The following is a 16,581-nucleotide window of genomic DNA, read 5'->3' as shown; positions in this document are numbered from 1 at the left end:
ATTGCTTGATTTATTGTCTATCTTCTTTCCGGGGTTCCATCTAGTGCTCACGTCATGTCACCGGGCCTGTTAGGCACGTAACACGTACTCAACAAGTATTTTTCTATGAATTACTTCTTAAAGAAATTTAATGTCTTCCTGAAAATTGAAAGGGAGTGTGTCTTGCAATGATTGAGTTACATTTGGAGATTAAGATAAGAAATATAGGTCTTGTTAGCAAAGCAAAACACCTGAGCTGTAATTCCCTGAACTTCTTTTTTCGCATGAAATTGTGTCATTAACATAAGAAGAAACAAATAAGCACTAATGTGCTAACGGATGTTATTAAGGAAGCCCTACCTCTTTGAATAAGCAACCTCACTTTCAAGAATTTATCCTATGCACATCAGCATAAAAGAAAATGTTCTAAGCTGTTGGCTGCAGCATTGTTATCAAGAGTAAAAAACTGGAAACAGTTTAACTGTATATGTGGTCTCTGTACAGTGGTTCAACTTATAATTTTTCAATGTTATAAGCAGGGATGGCTGTGGTGCCATCGCAGAGTCCTAGCCCCACTTTATGGACATTTTCTCTGTGTGAGGAGCATACTAGAGACACTTCTGGGTCTTGAAGTAGTGAAGGCAGTGGTTCTAAATCCCAGCAGTTCAAAGAATCATCTGGTGGGCTTTTGAAAAATAGATTCACAATTTGTACTCCTGGAGATGCTCATTCAGGAGGTCTAGAATAGGGCCCAGAATCTATGTTCTTAACATGTGCTCTCTGTGAGCCAGGCTGATTAGTTAGGTTGGGGGACTGACTTCTGAGGGACCCATAGCAAGAGCTGCGTAGTCTCAGGCAGTTTCTCTATGACTCACTTCTACAAAGCAGTGGTGGAGGATGTGCAAGAAGAACCCACAAAGCATATTAAAAATGCAGATTTCACATCAGTAGAAAGTGGCTAAAATGACAAAGACAGACAACAGCAAATATTGGTGAAGATGTGGAGCAGCTGGGACGTTTATTACATTGCTGATGTGAGCATAAAACTGTGCAACCTTTTTGAAAAACAGTTTGGCATTTTCTTACAAAGTTATGCATACACCTACCCTGTGACCAAGTAACTCCACTCCTAGGTGTTTACCCTAAATAAGTGAAAGCATATGTTCACACAAAGACTTGTGTGCTAATATTATAATCGCTGAGAACGCAAAATGCCTTCCGGTGGACACACCCTAAGGTGGCCTCCCAAAAATCCGCATAATTTCCTTGTATAATCTCCTCCAGTGTGGGTGGAACTTGTGACTTGCTCCTAACCAATATAGCAAAGATCATAAAATGTCATATGTTTATGATTATGTTACATATATAAGACTCCATTTTAGCAGATTGAAGAGAGAGACTTCCCTGCTGGCCTTGAAGAAGTAAACAGCCATGTTGTAAACTGCCCTTGGAAAAGGCCATGTGGCAGGGAACTGCAGAGGGCAGCTTCCAGCTGACAGCCAGTACAGAGCCAAGATCCACAGTCCTACAACTGAAAATACCTGAATTCTGCCAACAACCATGTGAACTTGGAAGAGAACTTTGAGCTCCAGACAGTAATGGAGCCTGCTGACACTGTGGTTGCAGCTTTGCGAGACCCTGGCAGAAGACCAGACTAAGCCATGTCTCAGCTCCAACCCATGGAAATTGTGAGCTAATGTAGACTGGACATCCTAAGTCTAAAAATCCAAAATCTGAAATGCTCCAAAATCCAAAACTTTTTGAGCATTAACAAGATGCTCAAAGGAAATGCTCATTGCAACATTTTGTATTTTGGATTTGGGATGTTTAACTAGTAAGTACAATGCAAATATTCCAAAATCTGAAAAAAATCCAAATTCAAAATACTTCTGGTCCCAGACATTTCAGATAAGGGAGACTCAACTTACAAATGTATGTTGTTTTAAACTGCTATGTTTGTGGTAATTTGTTATACAGCCTAAAAAAAAAAATACACACCCAAATGCCCCTCAGCAGGTGGTTGTATGAACAAATCATACCATATTCTATATGTATCACAGTGGAATATTACTTAACAACGAAAAAGAACAATATGTATAAAACAACATGGATGACTCTCAAAAACATTATGTTAAATGAAAGGAGCCTGGCTCAAAAGAGTATACACACGTGATAGAAATCAGAACAGTGGTCACTTCTGGGAGGGTGGGTGACTAGCTGGAAAGGGGCCCATGGAAACTTTCTAGAGTGATAGAAGTATTGGTTGAGGTGGTGGAGTATACACATTTGTTGAATCCCATTGAAAGATGCCCTTAAAATCTGTGTATTTAATTGCATGTAAGTTATGCTTCAATTTTAGAAAAATGCAAATAGCCATCTCTTCCAGATTCAGTGGGTCTAGGGCAGTAGGGTATAGAATTCTTCATTTTTAAGCAAGCATCTCCAGACAATTCTAATGCAGAAGTCTTTTAGCCACACTTTGAAAAACACCTCAGGGCTATAGGTCATTTAAACTGGAAGGATGGAGGAATCAGGAACATATGGTTTCTTCCAACTCAATCTAGCTTTCTCCCAAAGGACTTGTATTTTAATTAGAACAACAATGATTTCATTCATTATTCAGCCAGTCAACAGGCAATTTCATTCAGTTCAATTAATTGAGAGTTTCTGAGAACATGCTATTTATCTTATTCAAAGAAATCTTAAGACATAACCATTCTTGCAAAAGTACTAAAATTTAATTGAGGAAAATACCTCTGTATGTATGAAACTGGAAATGGTTCAGTGGCAACACAAAGCAAACGAGATAATTACTCACTTCCTAATTATTGAATCTAGTTTTTTTTTTTTTTGGTTACTTTCCAAAGTATTCCCAATAGCCATGATTTCCTTATGTTGTGTAATTTTAAAGTCATTTTTTTGGCATACTCAGTAATTTTAATGAAGACTCAAATGTTCTTTGCCCTGTTAGTTTTCCTCCCATCATAAGGCTGTTGCTTCTCCTTTGTCCATTTTTGTTCTAGTCAGTCATGAATCATGCTGCTGGAAGCTTTCAGGAGCTCTAAGTTGCGGATCATGGCAATAATCAGCCCCACCTGCCTTCCCTGATATCTTGGCAAAGCCCTTGGTCCTGCCCCATGTTCCAAGAACCAACCAAGGAAACTGATTCTAATCAGAAGCCCAGCTGGACATACGGAATACAATATCCTAATTCCCAGATGCTGCTGCTTTTCATTGAGCTCATTTCACTCGGCAAAATTCCTTTAACTTCCTAAGCATTGAATTTTAATCCTCATTAAGTATCACAACCTATAATAATGTTCACAGAGTTTCATACTTGTGAAAGCTTCCTGACAATTTTCGACTTCATTTTCCTCAATTCCAGGTCATTCTAAATGATGCTTTTCTACTATGGACAATAGAATGGTCGATGATACAGAAAACGATGTTTCTCTTTGGTGATAAAGATAGAAAATTTCTTCTTTATAATGCAAGGGTAAAACACCTCAGATTAGTAAGGGCTTTTTGAAAACTTACTTTGTCATTAAATTCCCCATTATCTAGAATATAAATCTAGGGACCTAAACAAGACAAAATACATTTACAAAAAAGTAATCAGGGTGGAGAATGCACAGGGAATCTTTGGTTAAAGGAAAAGAAGGCTCAGATATAGCCTTCCATTTATAGCAGTGTCGGTCTACATGGCTACAATAAGTAAAATTAGCCTATAATCCCAGCACTTTGTGAAGCCGAGGCAGGTGGATCACAAGGTCAGGAGGTCAAGACCATCCTCGTTAATATGGTGAAACTCCATCTCTACTAAAAACACAAAAAATTAGTGGGGCGTGGTGGCACACACCTATAGTCCCAGCTACTCAGGAGGCTGAGGCAGGAGAATCACTTGAACCTGGGAGGCAGAAGTTGCAGTGAGCCGAGATCATACCACTGCCCTCTAGCCCTGATAACAGAGCAAAACTCTGTCTCAAAAAGAAAAAAAGAAAGAAAACTAGGTCTGATGGTGGAAGGAACAGAGTGAAGATCTTAGCACAATAAGTAAGGAGACATCTCCTTACAAGGAGGCTATTTAAAGATAGAATGAGCTTCTTGGGAGGGTGTATTAGTTTTCTACAGCTTCCATGACAAATTACAAGCTTAGCACCTTAAAATAACAGCCATTTATTAAATCACAGTTCAGTGGGTTGAAAGTCCAGGTACAACATGGTTCTGCTGGGTCCTCTGCTTAGACCCTCACAAGGCTTAAATCAAGGTGTTGGCAGGTCAGGGTTCCATTCTGGAGGCTCTGGGGATGAATCTGCTTCCAAGCTGATTCACAATGTTGGCCAGATTCAGTTCCTTGTGTGTGTAGGACTGAAGTGCTTGCTTCCTTGCTGGCTGCCGGTAGGGAATGATCTTTTCTCCCAGAGGCTTCTACATTTCCTCTCATGCTTTCCATATGCACCTCCTCCTTCAGCAATGGCAGGCTGAGTCCTCATGCTTCAAGTGTCCCTGACTTCCCCTTCTGCCTCATCTCTCTGATTGACTTTTCTGCCTTCTGCAGCTTGTTTTAAGGACTCACATGGTTACACTGGGCCCACTCAGATAATCCAGGATAATCTCCCTACTTTAAATTCAGCTGGCTGGTCACCTTAATTGCATCCACAAGTCCAAAGCAGAACCTAGATTAATGTTTAACAACCAGGAGATGGGAATCTTTAGAATTCTGCCTACTGCATGACTTTCTCATTCTCAAAGATAAAAATAATGCTGAGGAGAGGGGCAAAATAGTAGCCAAAGAGAGGTCATCCTGGAGCTGCTTTACCTGGAGCAGGACTGTGTAGGGAAGCACAGGGCGGCTACCAGTTGTCACAATAATTGGTGGGTACTACTAGTGTTTTGGTGGGAGTGTGGCAGGGATATTAGGTATCCTGTAATGTTTGGGACAGTTTGCACAATGAAGAACTGTCTTGCCCAAATTGCTGGTAGAGCCCCCACGGAGAAACATCAGGCTAGACAGAGCAGCCCTGTGGATCGACACAAATCTCTGAGTACATGCCTCAAACCATCAACATTGCATGTTGATTGCACAGCCTCACAGAAGCCCAGAGGCCCACGTGCCTTGTTCATATCATCCTGCTTTAGATAAGATACAGGAAAAGGAGGAACATAATGCAGATGTCAGGGTAACCAAGCCTACACACACCGCCTTGCTGGATCTGGCTCCTTCCAGAAAGACTGAAGGGTTGAAGGGCAAATCGGTGACATAGGCACATTGCAGGCAAGCCCTGGGGTTTTGGACCACAGACATGACTCTGGATCTGAAGGCTAGCAGCCGTACAGTCCAGCCCTGCTCTGCCTATCATCTGTCATGCTGGCCTCTGTGTTGTTGGAATTTTCCCAAAGTTAGAAGGCTCCTATGACTGGTTCCAAAGGGACTTTGGTGGATATATTTTGTCAGGGAGTGCTATGCAGAGGAAAGTCCTTGAAGGTACAGCCTGCCATGATGGTGGCAGCTGCAGTGATATCAATGAAAACTTGTCATTCTAGCAAGAATAGCCCAGCATGCTCCACTGAGAAAAGTGTGAAAAGCAAACAGGAATGACTGGTGCAAATAAAAAGAGTGGAGGTAAAATGAGCCAGAGACCATGGGGAGAAAGGGATAGAAAAAGGAAGTAGAGGGGAGCCTAAAAGACAGAGGACCTCTGTTGTTTGTACAAGAACTTGACACTGACCAAAATGTAACACAGGAGAAGATTACACAGTCTTCTGGCTCCTGACTCCTAGTCAACTAGGAGTAAGACTGGATCCTTTTAGAAGCTAAGCTGAGGCTATGTAATTTCCAGCTAATACAGTCATAATGGCAGTGTGACATTAGAAACTACAGGAAGCATTGTGGAGTATAGCATAAGGGGACTGATTTGCATGAGCATATCATGGAACTATTCTTATTTCTTTTCAGTCATATCATGGATTTCTTTTCTTGTGCCTCCTCATCTTCTTGACATCCAAATGTTGGAGAGCCTCTTTTCATTTTTATGTATACTCAGTGCCCTATGAATTTATTCCAACTTAAATTTTGTTACTCATACACTAAAAACCCCCATTTTTTTTTTTTTAGGTGGAGTCTTTCTCTGTCCCCCAGGCTGGAGTGCAATGGTGCAATCTTGGCTCCCTGCAACCTCCACCTCCCAGGTTCAAGCAATTCTCTGCCTCAGCCTCCCCAGTAGCTGAGATTACAGGCACACTAACACACCCAGCTAATTTTTGTATTTTTAGTAGAGACGAGGTTTCATCATGTTGGCCAGGCTGGTCTTGAACTCCTGACCTCATGATCCACCTGCCTCGGCCTCCCAAAGTGCTGGGATTACAGGCGTAAGCCACCGTGCCCAGCCAAAAAACTCCAAAATTTATATATCCAGTCCAGCTGTTTTCTCTGAACCCATGTTTTGCACATTCAGTTGTATACTTGAAATTTCTACTTCCAGCTCAATAGAAATCTCATACTTAACATACCTAAATCATCACTTAATATTCCCCACTAAACTTGTTTCTAGTTTTCCTCTTCTCAGTAAATGACACTCCATTCATTCATGGTTAGATGATTTAGATAACAGGATTTTGAATCAGTGATATAAAGGTATGATACTTCTGGAAGGGTTTAGACAGGAGGAAATATATTTTGCACATTGGGACATGAATAAATGGGCCTCTGGGGACACGCTGTGATAGCCAGCCTTCAAGGTGGCCACCAGCAGTCCCTGCTTCACTCTTTTTTGTCCCATCTCATACTGAATATGCCTCCTTATGTAACTAATAGGACTTGCAAAAATTATGGTATGTGACTTCTGAGGCTAGATCTTTTTTTTTTTTTAAGTATATGGTTTGTTAGCTTACAATATATTTGCAGAATGGTGCAACCATTACCAAAGTCTAATTTTAGAACATTTCTTCATCCCTCAAAGAAACCTCATACCCATTAACAGTCATTCCCCAGCCCCTGCTCCTCTCCTAGCCCTAGGAAACCGCGATCTACTTTCTACCTCTATAGATTTGCCTATTCTGGACACTTCATATAAATGAAATTATATAATACATGGGGTTTATTGTCTGGGTTCTTTCACTTAGCATAATGTTTTCAAGGTTCACCCATGGTGTACAGGAATCATTTTTGTTTCATCTTTTAATTGTGGAAGAATATCCCATTATATGGATATGCTACATTTTGTTTATCTGTTCTCTGTGATTGTCTTGATCATCCCCTCACAGTAGCATTATCTTAAACTGCATTCAATGCAGCTAAGGAGAAGTAGGCCCCTCACCATCTCTCCTTTTTTTTTTTAAATATAGTTTAAGTTCTGGGATACGTGTACAGAACGTGCAGGTTTGTTACATAGGTATACACGTGCCATGGTGGCTTGCTGCATCCATCAACGCATCATCTACATTAGGCATTTCTCCTAATGCTATCCCTCCCCTAGCCACCCCATCCCCTGACAGGCCCCAGTGTGTGATGTTCCCCTCCCTGTGTCCATGTGTTCTCATTGTTCAACTCCCACTTATGAGTGAGAACATGCGGTGTTTGGTTTTCTGTTCCTGTGTTATAGTTTGCTGAGAATGATGGTTTCTAGCTTCATCCATATCCCGTCAAAGGACATGGGCTCATCCTTTTTTGTGGCTACATAGTATTCCATAGTGCATATGTGCCACATTTTCTTTATCCAGTCTATCATTGATGGGCATTTGGGTTGGTTCCAAGTCTTTGCTATTGTGAATTGTGAATTGAGACGGACTCTCACCCTGTTGCCCAGGCTGGAGTGCAATGGTGTGATCTTGGCTTACTGCAACCTCCGGCTCCCAGATTCAAGTAACCTCCAGCTCCTGGATTCAAGCAATCCTCCTGACTCAGACTCCCAAGTAGCTGAGATTACAGGCACGTGCCACCACACCTAGCTAATTTTTTGTATCTTTAGTAGAGATGAGGTTTCACCGTGTTGGCCAGGCTGGTCTTGAACTCCTGACCTCTTGATCCACCTGCCTCAGCCTCCCAAAGTACTGGAATTACAGGTGTGATCCATTGTGCTCGGCCAAGACTAGATCTTAAAAGACACAGCTGCACTCATCTTGCTTTTTTTTTTTTTTTTTTTTTTGGAACATTTGCTCTGGGGGAAGCCAGCTGTCATGTCATGAGGACACACAAACAGCCCTATGGGGAAGTTCATATGGCAAGGACCTGAGGTACTTGCCCACAGATAACACCAACTAACCACACATATGAATGTGCTATCTTGGAAGTAGGTCCTCCAGCTCCAGTCAAGCTTTCGGATCACTGTAGCCCTGCCCAACATTTGGACTGCAATATCTTGACTGAACCACCAGCTAAACCACTTCCCAAGTCTTTACCCACGAAACCATGTGAGACTATAATATTAATTGTTTTAGGATACTAAGTTTTATGCTAATTTCTAGGGAGCAATAGAGACTTAGTACACCTAGCTTTATGCTTAATGTCTTTTTCTCACATTCCATGTCTAATTCATCAGAAAATCATATTGGCTGTACATTTTAATATATCTAGAATCTGATCACCCTTACTGTCTCCACTGCCACACTCTGGCGCATCATCTCTCATGAGAATTTTGACAACAGCTTTCTTACTGGTTTCTTTGTTTCCACTCCTGCCCTACCTCAGTCTATTTTTAAAGGAGCATCCATGATCCTTATAAGACATTAATTAGATCATGCCACTGTCCTGCTCAAAACCCTGTACATTTTCCTGATTTCACTCATATAAAAGCCCAAATTCTTAGCGTGGTTCAACATGACAGTCTCCTTCTTCTTATCTCATCAACTACCATCCTCCTGGTCTAGCACAGGCAATGTGCACAAAGACATGTTTGAAGCCAAACTGAATTGAAGTTTGGGAGAGAAAGGAGCAGAAAGATCCCCAACATCATCATGCATAGGGGTTGGGGGGAATAGGAGATGGGAGGAGAATACTGAAAATAGGAATAAGCGTAAGGTCTTTTAATAGAATTTCATTATTTTTAAATTTTTGTAGAGATGGGGTGTTGCTATGTTGCCCAGGCTTTGTCTGAGACTTTGGCCTCAAGCAGTCACCCCACCTGGGCCTCCCAAAGTATTGGAATTACAGGCATGTGCCACAGTGCATGGCCTTTAAAAAGGATTTCAAAGTGTTCCCTCCCTGCCTCCCTCACCACACCTTTAATATCTAGATATGAAAGCAAGACTGAGAAGTCAGAGAAGAGTGACAAGAGGGAAATGGACAAAGGGAAGTGACAAAGGTTAGTTCCATCCAGTTCCTGTTTTCCAGAGCCAGTCCCGACCCCTGAACTGCAAGGGGAGGAATGCAGAGCTGTCCTGGATTAGAAAAATATACTGAGCATTCGAGCCTTTGTCCTCTAATCACAGTGAACTTTTATTTTTTAAGCCAACCATGGTCTAGTCTACCTTAGTACTTAGCTGAGTTATACCAGGAGGTTGCTATTTGAAATTGTCACACTTTTCAAATACCTCAGCTGGTGACAAACATGGCTATAATGCAAATTGCCCAGAGTCTCTTCAAAATTGCCAAACACGAGGTTTCAGGCTGGGACTTGCAGTTACTTTAAATTCTCTGTTTGCTCTGAATTCTGCTCAGTTCAAATGAAATGCATGCATCACACATCAAGAACGACAGGGGAGCCATCTGAAATTTCCTGAAACACCTGGTACCAGGCAGGTTGAGGCAGGCAATCCTGTCATGCTGCCCTTGACAGGTTTGTGATAGCATCTTTTTTTGGTCTTTATGTTACTTACTGACAAATTCCAAGTAACATCAGAGCTGATGAATACAAAACAGCCACTGTGACTGCAATACCGCCACCATGCAGAGCATAGACTTCAATGGGGGGCTTTCCAACCGGAAGTGAGTGGCATGACCCATTGGGGGCTGGAGAAACAACTCAGTGGATCACGACAGCATTTCAAAACAAAATCAGGGAGGATAAAAATGAGAACATCAGAGTTTACAGTTCAGGGAAAACATAAGAACTGTTTTAGGAAGCTTCAGTTCTAATTACATATGTGTATGTGTGTTTATGTATGTGTTTTATGTATGTGTTCTAGGTTTAATATAAAATTAAATTCTTTGCTTACAGTCATGATCAAAAGAGTCCACAAGCCACTGATCTAGAGCCGAGGCTGGCAAACTGTCTTCGAGCCAAAACCAGCTCACTGCCTGTTGTCTGTATGACCTGCAAGGTAAGAATGGCTTTAATACTTTTGAATATTTGGAAAAATTCAAAAAGCAGAATATTATATGATGTGTGACAGTGATGTGAAATTCAAATTTCAGTGTCCATAAAATACTATAGAAGCACAGCCACACCCATTTGCTTATGTATTGTCTGTGGCTGCATTTGGCAAAGTTGAATAGTTGCAACAGATACTTTATGACCCACAAAGCCTAAAATATTTACTATCTTTTTTTTTTTTTTTTTTTTGAGATGGAGTTTTGCTGTTGTTGCCCAGACTGGAGTGCAATGGCACGATCTCGGCTCACCGCAACCTCCGCCTTCTGGGTTCAAGCAATTCTCCTGCCTCAGCCTCCCGAGTAGCTGGGACTACAGGCACGCACCATCATGCCCAGCTAATTTTTGTATTTTTAGTAGAGACGAGGTTTCACCTTGTTGACCAGGATGGTCTCGATCTCTTGACCTCGTGATCCACCGCCTTGGCCTCCCAAAGTGCTGGGATTATAGGCGTGAGCCACCGTGCCCGGCCATATTTACTATCTTTATGGGCAAAGTTTACTGACCTCTGATCTAACGGACTCATTGCTATGATGCATTTTTCTCAAGTCTGTTTAATTTTGTTTATAGAAGAAACAGGGAAAGGATCCAACAGAAGACTGCATTGTGGGATTCTGGGCATGTCGTGGACACTGCCACTCCTCCCCACATCCCCTGTCGTGTTTTGTGTGCCCCTCCCCGGCCCCTGTGCTTTCTGTGGCCTGCACCTGTGGCTTTCTGCAGAGGCCTGCCCTTGGGCCCTGAAGCAGCTTTGCCTGCCTGTGCAGCAGCTGGAGGTACCCAGGAGTTTAAACTACTGAAGGCAGGCCTTGGTCAAAACAGATTGGTATGAAATGCCAATCTTATTGCTCAAGTCATGAAGACAGAACTCTGAAGGGTAACTTCCACTCCAGAGGTCCCCTGTGGGATCAGGTTGGTTCCCTTTCTCTAGACTTTGCCTGAATCACACCCTTGCTTGAGTTCTCTCCCTTCCTCATCCTGCTTCCCCTATTCCCTTTGGGTTTCCTGAAGCACGCTCTTTGACACTGGGGTTGCACATACATCTGACTCTGTCAGAGTCCTCTTCTGGGGAGCCCAGCCTGAGAGAGGGGAAGCAGTAGGGAAGTTCATAAAAGGCAACTCTTTTTGACAAAATTCTGGCTTAGTGGGTGCTACTTACAACGTCTTGCTGAATATGGACACTTCATACCTTGTTTTTGTTTTTCTGGAAGGGATATGGTGGTTATTTCATTAAAGGTGATTTTGCAATATGTTGCAATTTCAAAGAGCTCTGAGATGAGTCAAGAGAACTGGATTCTATTTCCAGTGGGTCCACTGGGCAAGTAACAATCACCATGAACTCTGAACTCCTTTTCTCCCATTTGTAAGAGGTAGAGTTTAAGTAAAGCTAATGTTTAAGCTTTCCTCTATCTTTCTGAGTCTCCTTGTAAAGTGGGTGCTTTAAACCATCTTCTAGATGCTGACTAATCCCGATCAGGCCATGCAACCTGCAAACCTGGCTAGGCTCCAAAATCCAGGTGCATCACCCATACAGCAGAGGTGCTGAACCTGGCATTGTGGGTGGACACTGGAGGTACACTGGAGACTCTCCAAGGGACTCAGTGCTCCCTAGCCTCAAACCTTGACACTGGTAGCCAATCAGCAGCACTCAGGGACTTTGCTTTCCAATATGGAGCCAATATCTACAGTTTTAGGCTTTAAAACCCTGGGATCCCTCTCACCTCTCAATCCTAGCTGGGACTCAGTGCATACTGGGCTTCCTGCATGGCATCCAATCTTTGGTCTGTTCTTTTCTGGTTTGGTCATGCTACATAGCTGGCTGTTTCTATAGCAGTCCTGTCCATGTATCAGAGAACTTTCTGGTGAGACAAGAGCAACTGAAAGGAACCAGGAGAAGTTCTAGGTAGACACACACAAGGGGAGAGAACCCTGCAATGGAAATGGGAGAGCAGGTGAGAAGGTGGGGGACTGAAAGACAGCACACTTACTTATATCTTGTTGACTGTAAAAACTTTAACCAACATATAAGGATATAAAGTATTTTTTCAGCCAGGTTCAAGGATCCCTAGGGATTCTGCAGATATTGTCTGAGGCCCACAAGTTCTTTACACAAAAGTATTATTATTATTGTTTTGAGACAGTCTCACTCTGTCACCCAGGCTGGAGTGCAGTGGCGTGATCTCGACTCACTGCAACCTCTGCCTCCCAGGTTCAAGCGATTCTCCTGCCTCAGCCTCTTGAGTAGCTGGATTACAAATGGCCACTGCCATGCCCAGCTACTTTTTGTATTTTTAGTAGATACAGCATTTCACCATGTTGTCCAGGCTGGTCTAGAACTCCTGACTTCAGTTGATCTGCTTGCCTTGGTCTGTCAAAGTACTGGGATTACAGGTGTGAGCCACCGCACCCAGCCCACAAAATTATTTTTAATTTTATCTATTCATTTGTATAGCCATCTCAATGATTAAATATGAAAAAGTCCACCATCCTGATACCAGAAGATGACCACATTCAACTGAAGGCTAGACTTCAATTCTATAGCCCTCATTTTCATTTGTGTTTAAAATCTTTTGGCATCAAGTGGAAACTTACAATGATAGCATTTTATCTTTTTATAATAATTTCCATAGTGAAATTAGATTTATCATTTGCTTTTTTTTTTTTTTTTTTTTTGAGATGGAGTCTCACTCTGTTGCTCAGGCTGGAGTGCAGTGGTGCGATCTCAGCTCACTCCAACCTCTGTCTCCCGGATTCAAGCAATTCTCTTGCCTCAGCCTCCTGAGTAGCTGGGGACCACAGCCGCATGCCACCATGCCTGGCTATTTTTTTATTTTTTATTTTTTAAGGGTTTCACCATGTTGGCCTAACTGGTCTCGAACTCCTCACCTCAGGTAATCCACACCCCACCCCCCCGCCTCAGCCTCCCAAAGTGCTAGGATTACAGGCATGAGCCACTGCATCTCATCTACTTTTAAGTTTATATAAGCAATCACTATCATATACAAAGTTTCAAATACTACATGAAAGGATAAAGAAAAGTGAAAAGTCACTCGAAATGCTACCACTCATGCCATAAACACTTTGACTATCCTTCTCTGGTTTTTAATCATTTATGAGTCTGAAAGCAAGTCTGACTGCCTTAAGGTTGGCAGGTCTCAGAATCAAAATGATAACGGTCACCGTTTCGTTGACTTCTTTTCTTGTTATCAAGATGAAACTTCCCTTTGGCTGTGATAATTTACAGTTGAGTGACATTTTCAAATGCAAAGACTTCAGTTTTTAGAATTATTTAATAAGTTGAGAATTCAAATTAACATCCTGAAAATTAACATAATTAAAAAGAGTAATGCACTACTTTAATTAATGAAAAGTAACGAGAAAAAACCAGAAGCAGACTTAATATGAAGATGATGCATTTGGTCTATCTGAAAGCCACAGGACATCATACTGATATGATTCTAGCTTGAACATTTCAATTATAGAAAATATAGAAACAATATTTGAATTTTGGTTATTTTCTAAATGATATACATGACTCATTTCCAGCTTTTAGCATTTTCTTTCTAAACTTTGATTATGAACTGTGTTGAAACTATGCATTTTTTCAACATCTACAAAAAACAGAGCAGATTCAGATATTATTTTCTGTTGCCCCAGACTATTTAATGCTTAAAAAAAAAATCACAACTTTAACCTTACTTTTTTAAAATTTTCAGATGGAGTTTCACTCTTGTTGCCCAGGCTGGAGTGCAGTGATGTGATCTCGGCTCACTGCAACCTCCCCCTCCCAAGTTCAAGCGATTCTCCTGCCTCAGCCTCACAAGTAGCTGGGATTACAGGTGCCCGCCACCATGCCCAGCTAAATTTTGTATTTTTGGTAGAGATGGGGTTTCAACATGTTAGCCAGGCTGGTCTTGAACTTCTGACTTCAGGTGATCCTCCCACCTCAGCCTCCCAAAGTGCTGGGATTACAGGAGTGAGTCACTGTGTCTGGCCAACATTAACCTCACTTTTAAGGGGCCAAAACCAATGGGGAGTTACCAAGCATCATATTATTAAAACTGGTCTACAGTTTTGGTTCAATGTGGTCTGATTATCTTGAATTTTAAACATGGACTTGAAGTTTTTTCATATTTTTTTCTAGCGTAATAACAATACAAAGAATACTGACAAAGCCAAATGCAAAATGGTTTACAATAGACTTGTATATCTTTCTACAATTATAACTGGATCAGAAATCTCATTCTTAGCACATCATCTGTGAATTGGGGTTTTTATGACACAGATTCCTAAGGCATTTAATTTGTAAATTATCTTTGGATTTATATTTCTATGAATGCTAAAACATAAAGAGTACACTGATTTCTAGTACTTATACCTACTTAAGTAAAATTTAGGATTGAAAATTTTAAGCCAATAGTAAGTATCCAAAGAACTGTTTCCCTTTATGGGATCAATACGTTATCCAAATTTGAGAAATCCTCGTGTAAATTAGCTAAACAATGTCTCTTGCTTCTGTGTAGGTTTTGAGACTACACATATGAATATATTTTATATTAATTAGATTATCCCATTTGTGTTGTTCTGTAACTTAAATTCTTAATAATACGTCACAGACCTTTTTTTTTTTTTAAGTAAAGGTGGAATAGCTGAGTCAAAGAAAATGCACATTTAAATTTTTAATAGATATTGTCTGATTGCTTTCCAAAACGGCTATATCAATTTTCTGTTTCACCCAGGGCATAGAAGTTTGCCACACTCTCACTAACACAGAGTATCATAGAACTTTTAAATTTTTGGAAATCTGATGGTTGAAAAGAATTGTGTGTAAACTGAGGAAACGCTATTCTATGTTTCAAGTATATATAGATGCTGTATATACTTGAAAGTATATATCTATATTTTGACACTGAAATGTACAACCATTTCAAAGTATTATTGCATTTGTTTGACCTACTTATGTGTTTTCTCAATCAATAGCTACTTAAACCACTGTCATGTAGAAGTTTATTATTTTATTTATTTTAAAAATGGGGTGCTCATATTCAAAAACATTTGGAAGCCTGCAATTACTTGAGAGCTCTTTTCTGCATGAGAATACTAGCTAATATCATACTACCCAGAGGAAATGGCACAATGGGCCTCAGATGGAGCAGCCCAGGCAGCTGTCCTTTCCCTCTGAACTGACACAAATATCATCCCAAGGGTTCAAAGAGGTCCCAAGGAAAGACCAGATTCCTCTTTGAGAGGAGTTTTTTTTTTTTCCCTAAATAATGAATAAAAATACCTTTTCTCTTTTTTTATTTCCAAGTCCAAGGTCTTAATTTCCATGATTGTAGAATCAGTATACGACAATACCTTAAACAAACTAACAAAATGCAGCCCGACCATATACCCAGGTGACATAAAAAGAACGCTCAGTTGTGTTACTACACTTGAAGTTCTCTGGTAGCAGGTGATGTGTCCAATTCACCCGTGTATTCCCCAGTGCCTGGCAAAATGCATGGCACACAGATGAATGAATGAGCTGGGGACATCCTTGTATGTATTATAAATCTCTGCAGGATGACATAATTTCTATTACTTTTTTAAGTATTACTTAATATGGTTTGAATATTTGTCCTTGCCCAAATCTCATGTTGAAATGTAACCCCCAGTGTTGGAGGTAAGGCCTAATGGGAGATGTTTGGATCATGGAGTGGATCCCTCATGAAAACCTTGGGCCAGCTTCTTGGTGGTAAGTGAGCTCTCACTCTGAATTCACATAAGATCTGGTCATTTATGAGTGTGACATGCCTGCTCCTGTTTTTCCTTCTGCTATGAGTGAAAGCTCCCTGGGGCCTTCCCAGAAGGTGAGCGTTGCAGGTGCCATGCTTATACAGCCTGCAGAACTGTGAGCCAACTGAACCTCTTTTCCTTATAAATCACCCACTCTCAGGTATTTCTTTATAGCAATGTAAGAATGGCTTAATATATTGCCCTCAATTGAGTTTTAGCCTTTAAAGAAATCCTTTAGAAACTAGTGATTTGGACTTTTGCTAGAATTGATGACAAAATATTTTAAAAGACAAGTATGGATTCTCTCTGAAAACACGACTGACTGATTTCTTAAAGATGAAGCTTCCTATTACAAGAACAGAATATAATCTCCCACCCTGGTTTAGTCTACACTACTCCAAAGAGGAAGTTTACACTTTTGATAGTGCTGTGTTGAGCAGACTGAGTTAACCACAATCACAATACCAATTCTACTAGTTACCTTTAGCCAAAGAAGAAAGCTTTGAATACTATTAAC

At 41.0% G+C, this 16,581-nt stretch overlaps 2 long non-coding RNA genes across 2 annotated transcripts in view; one reads left to right on the top strand and one right to left on the bottom strand.

Annotated features, from left to right (window-relative positions):
• Nucleotides 1-10,260, bottom strand: part of LOC116556976 — a 48,368-nt gene extending 38,108 nt beyond the window's left edge. The window contains exon 1 of the long non-coding RNA XR_004271293.1: nucleotides 10,132-10,260. This is a non-coding gene — a long non-coding RNA (uncharacterized LOC116556976). The remainder of the gene's footprint in view (nucleotides 1-10,131) is intronic.
• Nucleotides 2,970-16,219, top strand: LOC116556975. The gene is made up of 3 exons (XR_004271292.1): nucleotides 2,970-2,985; nucleotides 8,281-8,285; nucleotides 16,073-16,219. It is a non-coding gene; the product is annotated as an uncharacterized LOC116556975 (long non-coding RNA).
• The last annotated feature ends 362 nt before the right edge of the window (nucleotides 16,220-16,581 follow it).

The sequence above is a fragment of the Sapajus apella genome, unplaced genomic scaffold (genome assembly GCF_009761245.1).
Source record: "Sapajus apella isolate SASKATOON/1434 unplaced genomic scaffold, GSC_monkey_1.0 scaffold18, whole genome shotgun sequence".
Taxonomy (NCBI): Eukaryota; Metazoa; Chordata; class Mammalia; order Primates; family Cebidae; genus Sapajus; species Sapajus apella.
This window is presented reverse-complemented; position numbering and strand designations above follow the sequence as displayed.